Genomic DNA, 16,149 nt, shown 5'->3' on the forward strand with positions numbered 1-16,149 from the left:
GATCACACCCTAGGCTGCAGGCAGAGCCAAACCACTGCGCCACCGGGGCTGCCCAATTTACTCATGTTTTGTTGAGGATTTTTGCATCTATATTCATGGGAGATATTGGTCATTAGTTTTCTCTTCTTTTAATGTCTTTTTCCGGTTTTGGTATTAGGACAATACTGGCCTCCTAGAGGAGTTATGAAGTATTATCTCTTCTGTTCTCTGAAAAGATTGTAAAGAACTGGTATAATATCTTCCTTAAATGTTTGGTAGAATTCACCAGTAAGCCCATCTGGATATTGCATTTTCTCTTTAGGAAGATTATTAATTATTGTTTTTTTTTTAAAAATAGGAATAGATCTATTTAGATAATCTATTTCTTCTCAAGTGAATTTTGGCATAATGTGTCTTTGAAGGAATTGGCTTACTTTTTATAGATTATCAAACCACTGTGTTTTGAAAACTCTCATAATCAGTAAATTTGTTAGGTTAATTTTTTTATTTGGGAGAATTCTGCTGAATGTAAAGATATAAAACATGACTTTGGTAAATATACTATATACCAAATAGTATATTTGGTAGTTATTTAGATTAGATAATCATTTTGAAAAGAGAGGAAGAATAGAGAATGGAAATGAAACTATAAAAAATGATGCATTGTGGTAAAAATTCAGAGGTAAATGTATCAGTCACTAGGGCTTAGCTGACAGTGACTAGGGAAATAGAAAGTCACTGGATGCCTCAAAGCAGGTGATTGAAAGGGGCAAAGCACTAAGTGGAATGCTCTAGGAGTTACTGAAGTCGGATTTCACTTTTGTGGATTCTATACTAGTAAGAAAATGGACTTTTTGATATTAGAGTGGTTTTCACCTTGGGGGCTTGAGCAAGTCATAACTTCTCTAAGTATTTGTTGCCTCATGGGGATATTAATAACAAGAGAGATATCAAGGAGTTGATAAGAAATTCAGATAAGGAAATGTGTTAAGTGATATTCTAGATCTGATATTATAAACACCATTTAGCAATGTTTTGATGGAATATTCATCGATGAAATGAAGCAAGAGAAGACAAAGGAAATTTGTGTAGATTCATAGTGACCAACTTAAAAAAACAAAACAAATTCCATTAGTTTATCTTCTGAGTTTTATTTTCCAAAATAGGGAAGACAAACCTCTGTTATATTGAATTCCTCATGACATATTTTTGCATGAGATAGATGATAAACTTGTAATTGTCTTATCGAATTTTTAGCTGGAGAAAGAGTTTGTCCCACCTGCCTGCATTTCCCACTGGATAACTGAAAGCCTCTCTTCTTTCTCTTTGATGCAGTTAATTCCCAAAACCATTGGCAATTGAGAGAACTTTCTGAAGAAAAGCACTCCTTGAGTAGGGACACAGCAGTAATATTTTTAAACATGCTCTAGCTCCTAGATTTAAGGGACAACAGCAAAAAATGATTGTTAAGAAAAAAATTAAATAAAAATTTTCAGACTTCTTTTTAGGAAACTACATGGTTGATGTTCTCTGAATGAGGCATCAGTAGGGGCAAATAAGTGGAAATAGATAATACAGAGCTGCCTAAATTCAACCTAACATTAAATTTAGCAGCAAATACAGGGCAGTTTGAACTGTAGGCAGTCATTTCTTAATCTTTACAGATATCTATTCCTTTAAGGGGTTTTGCTAATGTTATTTCTGACTTTTTTTTTTTTAAGTTAGTGTTTTTCTTTTGAAATAATTAAAGGGAAAGGAAGTCTAAAGAGAGACTGAGTGACATCCAATATTCCCTAATACCCTCTTGTTGCTTTAGGTGATTGGTATACTTAATTAAGGAGGGGCCTGGGTCTATCATCAACCAGGGCCTGACCTGGGGGTGGGAAGGAGTGAGCTGTAACCTGACCGAGCCCAGGTGTGTGCCTGCAGGTCACACACTGGGAAAACATGTGGCCCCAACAAGCCTTTCCCAAGTCTGGCCATGCCTTTAACTATTTCAGGTCTTCTCAAATGTCTACATTCTCTCATGCTTAGACCATGTCAGCATACTTTCCTGTAGATTAAGATTTTCAAGTTGGAAAAGGAAGTGCATAAGGTTAAGAGACTTGTTTAAGGCTGTAAAGTCTGTGGCAAAGAATAGAACTCATCTCTTCAGACTGCTAGTCACTACTCTGTATGCTACATACAACACAGTGCCTTTTAAGCATACCCTTACTAATCTGTGAATGCTAGTTATTTAAAAGAATGTTTTCTTCTTCTAGAGCATAGCATTACTTTTATTCCTTCCTTCCTTCTTTGTTCTCTCTCCCCTTCCTTTCTCTGTCCTGCTCTGCCCTTCCCTTCCCTTCCCTTCCCTTCCCTTCCCTTCCCTTCCCTTCCCTTCCCTTCCCTTCCCTTCCCTTCTCTTCCCTTCCCTTCCCTTCCCTCCCTTCCTTCCTTCTCACCTTCCCTCCCTCTCTGTCTCCTCTCTTCCCTTCCCTTCTCTTCTCTTCACTTTTCTCTTTTCTTGTCTTCTTTCTTTCTTTTTCTTTCTTTCCTTCCTTTTGTATCTATCTATCTATCTATCTATCTATCTATCTATCTATCATCTATCTATGTCACAGGCAAAGCAGCCTTTGCTTTTACTGTTCTCCAAAACACTTGGTCCTTGTGCATCTAGCATGTTTTCCTTAAGGAAAACACAATGGCAGATGAGATTTGTTCTTTGTAAATTTTCCTATCCCATATGAGGTATATATTTATAGACAGTGGATAGATAGGGGAGGTTCCAAAACCCTGTACACAAATAGCAATAGTAGAAAAATAAATTGAAGTGTCCTCCCTATGGGACTATCTTATTGTAAATTGTCCATGAGCTACAAGATATAATATTTACAAAATATTTATGCAAAAATTTTGTCTAAATATTTTGCCTAAAATATTTTGTCTAAATATCAGACAAAAAATATAAAAAAAATAAGTTATCTTACTTGATATCAAAAGAGAATGTGCCATTTTGAATAAATACCTGCATCTGGTTATTTAAGTAGTTTACATCTCTTTTTTTTTCTTTTCTAATTCTGTTATGAAAAACATTCTGAAACTGATAACACCATCGCCTGAATCTACAAATAGAGTCAACTGACCTTCTATTGAAGGTTTTCTTCATTGTGAGGATAGGTAAAATAATTCTTCACTTTATACCTTAAATGCATGGACTGTATTGATTGACATCCTTTTAAAATGTCATGTGAATGTCTGCCTCAGAGCCATTGAAGTACAGATACCCATTTGGGGGTATTCAAATCCCACTTGAACTGCAGTGGACTGCCCTATGCTAGCACAACCAGGCAAAACAATAGGTTGTGGCCAGATGTTCTAGTTCCTCTTTGGTGGAAGTAGGGTGCTGGTTTGTCTGTAATAGACTGAATGTGGACAGTTAGGTCACATGGCCTGAGTTGCAAATTCCCTTAACATTTGGGTCAATTAATTAACCCAAAAGAGCCTGAATTCATATGTAAAGTTAAAATACTCAACAAAGTTGCTGATAGTATTAAATGCCCATGAAGTAAATGATCCAGTTTAGCACCTAGTATCAGTAGATGCTCAATAATAAATTCCTTGCCTTTTCGGATGTCAGAACAACTGTTGTTCACCTTTGGGAGCTCCAATCCCGTCATCTCTTCTGCTGTCCTGATTCCACTATCTTTCTTCACACTGCCTTTCTTTTATCTTTCCTCTTTTTCCTGTAGATTTTTGCTTCCTTTCACCCTCCAAAGATCTTTTTCAGCAGCCAACTGGAATGTTCTGCTCCTTCTGATCAGTGAATTGATTAATTGGTGCTCTAACTCCACCACTTCTTTTTATATTTGTGTCCTCACTGACTTCTCAAAGGATCTGTTTTACCACCAAGAATGCTTCTGCTATACCCTCAATCAAAACTTTCACCACTCCCAGACATGTTACACACTCTTTTTTTCAAGACTTAGAATTTTTCCAGGTACTTGTGGGCCCTAGACAAGTGAATTTTGTTTGTGGTTAAGTGATCTGGATGTAAGCTTATGCTCCAATGATAAGGACCACTATCAAGTGGGCAAGGCTCCTATTTCTTTCCTTTTTCCATTATTTTATTCCGACCTTCTAAGCCCAAATTGGAATGCCAGGATCAGAACTCCAGAAATGTTAAAGTCTCACTCCAAATTTTCTACGTCACATCTTTTTACATATAACCTTGAACAACATTTTCTTTATCACTAATGCCTGCTCTTTTAAGTTGGAAAATGCATGATTGTAAAACCATTTCATGTCTTTGCTTCATGTTTTTATTATGAGTTTTTTCCTTTTGCCTGTAAATGAAGAAGCTATTTTATTAATACATTTTCAATTTTTCAGTAAATAAAACAGAAAATTTGATCAATTATTAACATCACTCATCTATTACCAAACATATAGTAGGTGTGTACATTTTTGGTTTCTGAAAATATATAATGCTATACTAGTATAGCAGTATGTGTTAGTAAGCAGTAATTAGTTAGTTTACTAGTATAGCAGTATGTGTTGGGAAGAAACATGTTATGATAAATAAGTCTGAAAAATTATAGGATAAATAAAGTTTAGGCAGATTTGGGGGAAAAATGTATTACCCAAACTGCTAGTCCACAAAACTCTTTTTTTGGTGAAAATTCTTGTGGGGCTGTTACTTTAAAGCAAACACTTGGAGTAATACTGGATATACAAAGGAGTGTGCAAACCTAAGCTTTATCGTCTAACACATAAGTATAGTTCTAAAGTCAACTTAATAAAACATGTTTAGAGATACAAATTATAAAAGCCAATTGAAGTATTTTGATAACATTTGGGTTGGATAGAGAAGTTATTTCTTATTATCAAAGTTAATAATAATGATAAATGCACACATGTTCCTATGTAATATGTGTTAATTGCTCCCAAGGTTCAAACTAAGATGACTTTAAAGTAAATTATAGGGTTTTTGTTTAGTTTTTTAAAGAGTGGATTCAACTCTTCTTTCTCAGGGCTGTGCAACAGGTCTTCAGTTTGTCTTCTAATATAGCCACTATGTTCAAATCAAATCAGGTAATCTGGATTCCAAACATGATTCAAAAGGAAAAACATCCAGGAAATGTATTTTCCATCATTTCCTGAAACTATGTGGCCAGAACTCTGGAACTGAACCATTCCCAATGGGGTAACTATGTACAACAACATGCATTCCACCGACATACACAAATCATTATTTATTTGAATACTGTGTTACCAGCATACTGTTACTTCTACAGCAAACTTCAAAAAATTCAGTGACATTCATTGTGACAAGTCTACAATTTTTATCTAAAATTCTAATATGTATGTTCAGCCTAATGTGCATATATTTTTAAATCTGTTGGGATGCAAGACAAAATTAGGTCAGCTGCTTCTCTATTTTAAATTAATAAAAGATATAGAAGAGGAGATTTGAGTATATGACATTTTAAATTAATACAAAAATATAAAGGAGGAGATCTGTACTTGCTTGATCTAAAAGCCCCAAATTCATAGCATCGACAAAGCTTTCCAATCAGATCAGAGAAACAAAAAGAATACTTGAGAGAAGGTTTCAAAGAGACACAGAGAGATAGGAAGGAAGGAAGGAAGGAAGGAAGGAAAGAAGGAAGGAAGGCAGGCAAATCAACACTATTGAGAGAAAGGGACTCTTGGACTCTTACATGATATCAAGACTATCAAATTTCTCCTTTTTAGCTAGTGAGACAGAGAGATTATTGAAGAGAGCAATGTGTTTACCTTTCCATAAATTTGATAGTGAGTATTCTTAAAATGTTATTTATTTACTCATGAGAGACACACAGAGAGAGGCAGAGACATGGGCAGGGAGAGAAGCAGGCCCCATGCAGGGAGCTGGATATGGGACTCCATCCTGGGACTCATACCCTAGGCCAGAGGCAGACGCTCAACTGCTGAGCCACCCAAGCATCCCTGACAGTGAGTATTCTAAACTGTAGTAGACATCTTTTTTCTTTTCTTTTTTTTTTTTTGTCTGTCCACTATCTATTTATTCCTAATTTGTCTGGTGGTAGGACCTTGATTTTTCTTTGAAGAAATGCCCAGCTGTACTGCATACAGTCCAAGAGTAGAGAAGGATTGGTGTCTGTTCTTCCTTGGCCAAAGAGTAGATAGCGGCCATACTAATAAGATTTTCTGACCCAGGAATTTGAACCTTAGTATAGAGAACCTGTATAGAAAGCGAGAGCTGATTGTTCTGTGAAAAGCACCATAAAGAGACTGTTTGTCAGTCCTCAAGACATTGATTAACACATCGTAGGAGGCCTTTCATACTTTGTTTTGATGGTATTTCAAGAATCTAGTTACAGAATCTATTGGGTCATTCATATGCCCAGTTCTGTCATCTTAAATGAATCATGACTGCATCAACCAATCAAATGAACAGCCCCTTCTTGGCTTTGTTTCAGTTTCTGTGCCTACATAGTCCTATAAATATAACCTGGCTAGTCCCTACCCTAATTAATATTCACTAAATACCTCAGAGAGTATCTAGACTGATGAAATTTTGCCCCATCCATGTTACTCTTGACCATTGAAAACAATGATTTAGTCTTTTTACTGAAATTTTATCTGATAAATAAGAATATGTCAATTGAATCCCCTCCAATAAAAAGTGCTATGTAATTGTCCATTTATGAAAAACAAAGCTAAATTATGGAGAAGAAAATCAGCCATGAGTGATAAAGATACATCAAGTAATATGTGTATATAATAATGGCAGATGTTAGAGAAAGTTTGCAGATTAGATTCAGTGAAGACATATTCCTACCCCAGCCCCCAGAAGTGAAACTAAAAGTAAAAATTAAAGAGAACGAGTTAATGTATTGAGGGGAAGATTGGCAAACTATAGCCCACAGGTCAAATCCAGCCACACTAACCACTTATGTATTGTCTATGGTGGCTTTGGCATTGCAATGGTGGAATTGAGTGATTGTGATAGAGACCACATGGCTGGGAGTAAAAAAATGTTTACTATCTGGCCTTTAAAAAAAGTTTGCCAACACCTGGATTTAACTACATTCTATACATTGTTGAAAGGAAATCTGAAAAGTGTTGGAATAATGCTATGTGGTATCCCTTCTTATTTTGAGATTTCCAAAGAGAATAGCATTTGAACAATCTGATTATAAAAACTTCATTTCTACCACCTGTGAAGGACATTTATATCCAGCCAATCACATACCTTCTCTAAGTCTCCATTTTCTCTCTGTAAACCTGAAATTTCAATAATACCTATTTCTCAGACTTACAATAAAGGCTGTAAGTATGCCCTAGCGTATTTGAATACAATCTATGACATTTAAACAGTCTTAATTTTAATGCAGAAAACTCAATGTAATCCCACAATTCCCCAAATATATTCTTTCTTTCCCAGAGACAATCACTTCTGCTCATTTTCGTTAAAATTCTAGAAGTTCTTGCCTTCAAATTATTAGTATTTTTTAAAACATTTTATTTATTTATTCATGAGAGACACAGAGAGAGAGGCAGAGACATAGGCAGAGGGAGAAGCAGGCTCCCTGCAGAGCCCAATGTGGGACTCCATCCCAGGACCCTGGGATCACACCCTGAGCCGAAGGCAGACTCTCAACCACTGAGCCACCCAGATGTCCCTTTGCCTTCAAATTATTAAATAATATGCTATTTCTATTTCTTCCTTTAACTGCTTGAAATTTAGCTATTGAATTCCCATGATGATAGATGAGGAATTCATGTATCCAACTTAGTTTATCTTTCTGCAGTTGTATTTAATATAATTAAACTTCTATATTTTTTCTATCTACTTCCTCCTTTTACCTTTCAATAGCTGTCAGATCTCATATTATTTCTAATTTATTAATATTAATAACATAATTCTATTATATTTTGAAATCATTTCACTATTTTTCTGAGTGAAAAGCTTTTTCAGAGGGCATGATCTAACTTGAATACATACATTTATATGTCATAAAAGAGTCATTGGTTACTTATTATATTTAATTTTGTAAATCAGTGATAGAAGAATGTAGGAAAGCATAGACATCTTATTAATTTATAATTTTTCTCCTGACTTTATGTCTCTATAGGATAATTATTTTTTCAAAAGGTTGTTCAGAATCGTCTTTGTTTCCATCTGATTTCAGACATATTTTTCTGAATCCATACATGCTATTGCTGTAATTTTATCCCCCCAATTGCAAGCTATCAAGTCCATTTTTTGGTTTAATCTAGAAGAGAAATTCTTAATCTCCACCATACAACCAATTGCTTTACTGCTTTCAAGATAATCTTTATTTTTAAAAATATTTTATTTTATTTTTTGAGAGGGAGAAAGAGGGAGAGAGTGAGCATGTGCACACATGAGCAATGCAAAAGCGGCAGAGGGAGAGAGAATCTTAAGCAGGCTCCACAATCAGTGCAGAGCTAGACGTAGGGCTCAATCCCATGACCCTGAGATCATGACCTGAGCCAAAATCAAGAGTCAGTTGCTTAACTGACTGAGCCACTCAGGTGCCCATAAAATGATCTTCAAAAGGTAGGTGTGCGGCAACTTTCATCACTTGCAAGTCTAGGAATAATGACCAAATCTGTATGAAATTTCTCTGCTTCTTTTATTGCTAACATGATATTTCATATAATATAATAATAATAATAATAATAATAATAATAATAATAAAATGGTTCCCTTTCTTCTTCTCCTTCTCTTCCCCTTCACCCTCCTCCTCCTTCTTCTATCTTTTTAAATGGCTTATTTCCTCAGGGTGGAAACTTTTAAAATCATACAGTTTTATCTTTGGTGTTCTATAATTTCACATTCATGGTGTAGGTTTTGCTTCATTTTCATTCCTTATGCTTGGCACTTAACAAGCCTTTTCATTTTGAAACTGCATGTCTCCCTGAAGTCTGTAAAGTCTCTGCTTCTATTGATTTGATGATTTCCCCCACCTCATTTGCTCTGTTCTCTTCAATGCAACTGTTGATCAGACATCATACTTGGGAAGTTAACTCTCTGGTTTCTTTTCTCCAACATTTTGCCTCTTTTCCTTTGCTCCACATTCTGTGAGATATATTTATCTTGATTTGTCAGTTTTTTCTTTTGTTCCCTCTGCAATCATATCTTAACTTCCTGGAAACCCTTCTGGTGCAACAAAAGTTCATTTTTTATGGTAACCTGTTCTTGTTTAATGACTATAGTATCTTCCCACATTTCTCTGAGGATAATTAGTAAAGATTTTCTGTCTTATTCCCCCCGCTGCCCTGTCAGAGCCTATTTCTAATTCCATTTGCTTTTTTTCTTTTTAAAAATCCTTTTTCTCCATGCTGAGGTATTCCTCAACTTTCTGGAGATGCCAATCTGTTCCTATTCAAAAATGAGGAAGGAAGAAGCTTGCTTTGAATCTCTGAGCATGCAGGTTTGAATTGGATCTTTGTTTTAGGGTCACGGGCAAAGAGCCATAAAAGATATAAGAAGAGTAGTTTTCTTCTACAGACCTAAACCTTCACCAGCTACCGAATGTTCCCTAGACAGTTTGTTCAATCCCTTTAGAGAATGATGGTGTGATTTTTTTTTTCCTGGAGTAAACATCAGATTTCTAGTAGTTATGCCTGCTGGGATGGAGGGGGAAGCTCACTCTTGAACATTCACACAATCCTTCCCATTCAGGCTCATGTCTTCCTCCCAGACTAACACCAGAAGCTCTCTGGAGCCTGCCAGGCAGCCTGGCAGGTCCCCAGCATTATTCCCCTCTACACTCATTCTGGGCTATATCTTCCCTGCTGGCTTTATAATACAACATCTACCATGTACTTTCTTTTTCCATAAATGTGCAAAATCTCTGGTTCTCTGATGGCCCATGGTTTCATAGATTTATATCTATTTTTATTCCTTATCATCTTTGACTACCATTTATTGGGTGTTTGGGAGACAGAAGAAGGAAGTTTATATAGTCAGCAACCTACCTGAAACTAGAATTCAACTTTCATTTTATAAACTTTCAGGTGTCACTTTATTTCCTAGTTATTCCCTTTCCATGAACAGTAAATTACCAAGTTATCATACTAAAAATAAAGGGAGTAGGTACCAGAGCTCACCTCTTGTAAAAGTTGAACCGTGTTAACCTTAATCCATACAACACTCACCTTTCCCTTTGGCAAGTACATTTCTGCCATTGTCTTTTCTAGAAATAGTTATTGAGAGAAGGCATTTCAGCTTGTTTCTTCTCTAACTCTGCACACATCCCTTAATCCTCTTTTTTGTTTGCTCCATCCAAAAGATGTCTTCACTGTAGTCTTTAGAGTCTAGCCAATTTTGATCTTTTCCATAATGTATTTAGAACAATTTTGGTCCTGCGATGAAGAAATGGGTATGGTATGCATCTGCTAGCATCTCAAGGCAGCACGTATTCTATGTCAACAAAGACTGTTTTCTGGTCAGTAAAGGTAAACATAACCTGTGTTGGAGTAACAGGATAGCTATCCAGGTCTTCTCTTCTGAATTCTGTTTTGATACTAGCAGTGGCATACTGCTCTGCACTGGGCTTTCATCTATTTCCTCTGCATGTGGCTTGGTCCATATTGGCATTCTCTGATAATCAGAGTGACTTCTTGTTCCTTTTCTTTCTTATTGCTTTTCTTTTTCTCCTCCTTCCCCCAACACACTGCTTTGTGAATACCCAAAAAACAAAACAAAAACAAAAAACAAAAAACGCAGCCCAGGCTTGCTGATTAGGGAGATCTACAAAGTCAGACTTGATTTTTTTTCTCCTTTCCTCCCTCCTCTTTTCCCAACCTTTTCCTGCTCCCTTTATCCTGAACCCCCATCCTTTTGTCTCCTCTTTTTCCTCCTCCTCTTTTGAAATGAACGTCATCATGTATCAAGGCCTCACAAAGCTGCCAGGTTTCTGATAAGTAGCTTGAATTCTCAACCCAGCACAGCTGTAATCTGATGTTATCAGGGCTAGCAAAAGTCGATGGCTAGGAGCCAACAATTTGCAGAACAAATAGGTGTTGAAAACACCCACCTCAGCAGTTTAAACAAGCCAAAGGGGTTTGGAACCAACACCAGGCAGCTCCACAGAGGAAACACATAGGGAAAAAGTTGGGTAGTCCCTGTGTTTCTCAAAGAGGCCAAGCTCCCCTCCTTCGAAGGACACTGATTCCAAGCTGAAAATCTTTCTGGAAAAATTTAGGATTTTATATTCCTGATGCAGCCACTTTCATACCAGGTCACTATGGATTTAAGACATGAAGTTAGTAACTCTAAAGCCAGGCATGTTTGAGGTGATGCCAGTCCAAAAGACTCTTGGCCAAGACATCTCTTTGGTAACTGTTTCCATTTTCTGGACATCATGTGCCCTGGGGCATTGAAGTAGGTATTGTTAAAGACAAACAGAGCCAGAGGAAGACGTAGACATGGCCAACACGCACATGAGAAAATGCTTTGCATCACTTGCCATCAGGGAAATACAAATCAAAACCACAATGAGATACCACCTCACACCAGTGAGAATGGGGAAAATTAACAAGGCAGGAAACCACAAATGTTGGAGAGGATGCGGAGAAAAGGGAACCCTCTTACACTGTTGGTGGGAATGTGAAATGGTGCAGCCACTCTGGAAAACTGTGTGGAGGTTCCTCAAAGAGTTAAAAATAGATCTGCCCTACGACCCAGCAATTGCACTGTTGGGGATTTACCCCAAAGATACAGACGCAATGAAATGCCAGGGCACCTGCACCCTGATGTTTCTAGCAGCAATGTCCACAATAGCCAAACTGTGGAAGGAGCCTCGGTGTCCATCGAAAGATGAATGGATAAAGAAGATGTGGTTTATGTATACAATGGAATATTACTCAGGCATTAGAAATGACAAATACCCACCATTTGCTTCAACGTGGATGGAACTGGAGGGTGTTATGCTGAGTGAAATAAGTCAATCGGAGAAGGACAAACATTATATGGTCTCATTCATTTGGGGAATATAAATAATAGTGAAAAGGAATAGAAGGGAAGGGAGAAAAAATGGGTAGGAAATATCAGAAAAGGAGACAGAACATGGAAGACTCCTAACTCTGGGAAACGAACTAGGGGTGGTGGAAGGGGAGGAGGGCGGGGGGTGGGGGTGAGTGGGTGGCGGGCACTGAGGGGGGCACTTGATGGGATGAGCACTGGGTGTTATTCTGTATGTTGGCAAATTGAACACCAAAAAACAATAAATTTATTATTAAAAAAAGATAAAGCTGAACACTGGCAAAAGTGATAAGGACAGGTTTTATTTATTTATTTATTTATTTATTTATTTATTTATAGATTTTATTTATTTATTTGAGAGGGAGAGAGAACATGAATCAGAGGGAGAAGCAAAGGGAGAGGGAGAGGTAAAAGCAGACTCCTCACTGAGTAGGGAGCTCCATGTTGGGCTCAATCTCAGGACCCTAGGATCATGACCTGAGTGGAAGGCAGATGCTTAGCCATCTGAGCCACCCAGGCAGCCAAGGACAGGTTTTAATCAATAATAAATGATTGTGATAGGCAAGAAAGTTCAATATAAACTGAACTCAAGTGCAAGGTGTACAGGGATAATGAGTGTTTTAAAGAGAGAACAGGGAATAGAAAGGGGTATATGGGGCCTCAGATCAGGGAAGTCAAAGATTAGATTGAAAGCCTAAAGTGAGGTGAGTGTCTGTGAAACCCACCCAGGTTTGTAACTGCTGCTTATCAAAGTTATGCCTCCCTCCTCCCTGCCAACCTCCCAGGAGATGCTGGGACACAGGGCCCTTGTCCTTGGAAGCTGCCTGGAACACACAGCACTTTCCCCTAGGTGAGTCTAGAGTTCTCTCAGACAGGCACTTTAAGGGGACTAAGGTCATCCTAGGGACATGGCCTGGAGTTGGTAGGAGCTACATTTGATGCTTTGTTCAACTTTTTGTAAACCAAGATTCAAGCCTAGTGGAGAAAGCGCTCAGAGGAGCCTGGCTGAAGGTTGATCAAGGGCAGAGTCACTGTCAGTATCTGGAGCGTCTGGTCTGGTTACTTCAATTGGTTAGAACTAAGTGGTGGGATTCTGGCTCCAAATTTGAGGTCAGAGATTAATAAAGAAAGAACACCACTACCTTGTGTGTGGGGTGCTAAAGTTACACTCAATCCCTAGGGAGAACTTGGGAGAGTGAATTATTCAGTTCAGAAGTTGAGGAAGAGGGGAAAACACCACACTCAAAGCAAATACACTTTACTGATATGCAATCTGCTTATCATGCACAGGCCCTACCACAGGAGAGGTGTCCTCATTTGTCAAAGAACTCAAGAAAATATGACCTGATGCCCTCAGGTGTAGGAAGCCTGAGGAGATGAACCCACAGAGGAAAGAGGCCTGGACGGAAAACAAAGGTGAGTTCTGGGTGTTGCTCCAAAGCCCCGGGTATTCATTATTCTCCTAAAGAGTCTGCAGTCCAGAGATTAACGTTTTATATTTCCATATGCTTGAATATTTTTGAGTGCTATTAAGATGCCCATAGAAAATGTGGGTCACATTGACTATTTAGACTACACTTGCCAGGCCATGCTTTTGAAACCTTGCTTCTATTTTTGCGAGCTGAAATTTTGCAGGTGGTAAGGTGGTAGATGCAAATATCACAATGTGAATATGAGCCAATTAACTAACAACCGCAGTTTATGAGGTTGCAACCACCTAATTGTTTTGTGTCTGCAGCTAATTATTTCTGGGAGATATTTCTGCATATGGAGAAGGAGTCTGTTATTATAACTGAGTGTACTGCAAAACAAAAGTTGTGCTGTAAGTACATCAAGGGCAGGGATCACATCTTCTCCATGTTTTAAAAAATTCCATAAATCACTTTGAGCCCAGGGTTTCTAAATGAATATAAAAGTGCTAATGGCAATGTGATTCGGAAGTTTGGAAAACACATCAGATAGTTGGCTTGCAGTGAATAATATCCAAGGTATAAAATGTCAATAGAATTCTGTGGGGTTAGTAATGCTGTTAACTCATCTGCTCCCCTTCTTATAGACTCAGAGAAGATTTGAGCTGGAAAGTCATCTATTCCAATAACTTTATCTTAAAATTTAGAAATTGGGCAGCCCCGGTGGCTCAATGGTTTAGCGCCGCTTCAGTCCAGGGCCTGATCCTGGAGACCTGGGATCGAGTCTACATCGGGCTCCCTGCATGGAGCCTGCTTCTCCCTCTGCCTGTGCTTCTGCCTCTCTCTCTCTCTCTCTCTGTGTTTTTCATGAATATATAAATAAAATCTTTAAAAAAATAAAATAAAATAAAATAAATAAAATTTAGAAATTATGGCCCAGATAAGTTATGTGACCCACCTAGAACTTGTGATAGTATAAGCTGTAACCTCCAAAGTACACAATGTATAAATCAGTGCCTCCCCATCAACAAACCCAACACTTACCTTGTATCTTTCTTAAGGTATCAGAGGCAGCACATGTCTATGGAAACCATGGCTCTTAAACACATGTCTCCCAGGCCTGAGAGAGCTCTAACAAAGTAATTTTTACAGAAGGAGGCTAAACCAATCTTATAAATTGGTCTGTCCAGACAAAGTCATGGGCAAAGTATGCAGTTTTATGCTGATAGATTTTATTTTTGTTATTATTGCAGATGTTCATTGATATTTCAATGCAAGTTTTTATTGAGCTATGCCCTGAGGCTTTTTAAATTGAGAGTTCAATTATTTCTAGAATCTAATAATTAAGTAAATTAATGAGCCTAGGCAGAGATCTGGCAACCTGAATATAAAGATTAGATACAAGAAGTATTAGCGGGACAGTCTTTTTTCCCCTCCTTAGAGGAAGACCTTTTAAAATCGTTCAGACTCTGTTTTACAGAAGTAAATGAAGTTTGACCTTGAGATCCACAAACATGCCAGTGCACAGATTCAGGTTAGAGATAGACCTTAGCAGCAGATGGGGGTGGGCAGGGCCGACCTTGTCATCTAAGTTCTCCCCTTTTGCCAAAGCAATTTTGAGTTTCCAGAAGTAAAGCCTCCAGAGCACAGAAGAATAAATATTACTGTGGTCATGTTCTTTCTTTCTTTTTTTTTTTTAAAGATTTTATTTATTTATTCATGAGAGACAGAGAGAGAGAGAGAGAGGCAGAGACACAGGCAGAGGGAGAAGCAGGCTCCATGCAGGGAGCCTGATGTGGGACTTGATCCCAGGTCTCCAGGATCACGCCCTGAGCTGAAGGCAGCCGCCAAGCCACTGAGCCACCCAGGGATCCCCTGTTCCTTCATTTAAATATAGCAATTGATAAATCATATGTTCAGAAGAAAGTGAACATAATGGCTACTCAAAAATCATAAAATGATACCCAGTTAGATAAAGTAGGAATGTTGACTTGGGGAAGACTGCTCACTGGATACAGAATAGATTTCTTAAAATACTTAGAAAAAACCATGCTTGCTCTGAATGACCCTGGAGAAAGCACCTAGAGATTCAGCTTATAGTTCCACACACTGTTCCACGTTGTTGCTCTGCTTCTCGGGCAATGCCCAAGTCTTGACTTTGGGTCTGCTGCTTGGGCTTCTAAGTACAGTCAGAGAGAGGAGACTGCTCCTTGTTGGTTACCAAGCCTACAGAGTTTCTATTTAAATTCCTTCATAAGTTGGACTTTTCACTTTGCTCCCAGTTCCTGAATTTGGGATTTGGTAACTTGTGGTCTTCTATCCTCTCCCAGAACTGGCTTGACTTCTCATCCTAATGCTTACTTCAATGCCAGGCTTTCTATATAACATTTGTCTCAGGCTCCCCTGACCATTTCTTGTCCAGCACTTGATTCTCTGTGCTGCCAATTTTGCTTCATTAATATCTGGAGATGGCAAGATTTCACATGTTTATATAGTGTCTTGACACTATGGGTGCTTATCTGAAGGAATTTTGGGTTTAAAAAGATTTAAAAAAAAAACAAAAACAAATGATGACGACAACAACAACAACACCTTCCAGCATAGTATTTTTATAGTCTTATCCTCTTGATGGCTTTGTGGTATCCTGTCACCATGCAGAGGTACAGAAACAAAGTTGGACACCTTGGGTGATGTTCCTGAGGTCCCACAACAAGTGAAGGCAGGCCTAGAGTTGGGTGGTGATCTGATGGCAAAGCC

This window comes from Canis lupus, chromosome 3 (assembly GCF_003254725.2).
Source record: "Canis lupus dingo isolate Sandy chromosome 3, ASM325472v2, whole genome shotgun sequence".
NCBI lineage: Eukaryota > Metazoa > Chordata > Mammalia > Carnivora > Canidae > Canis > Canis lupus.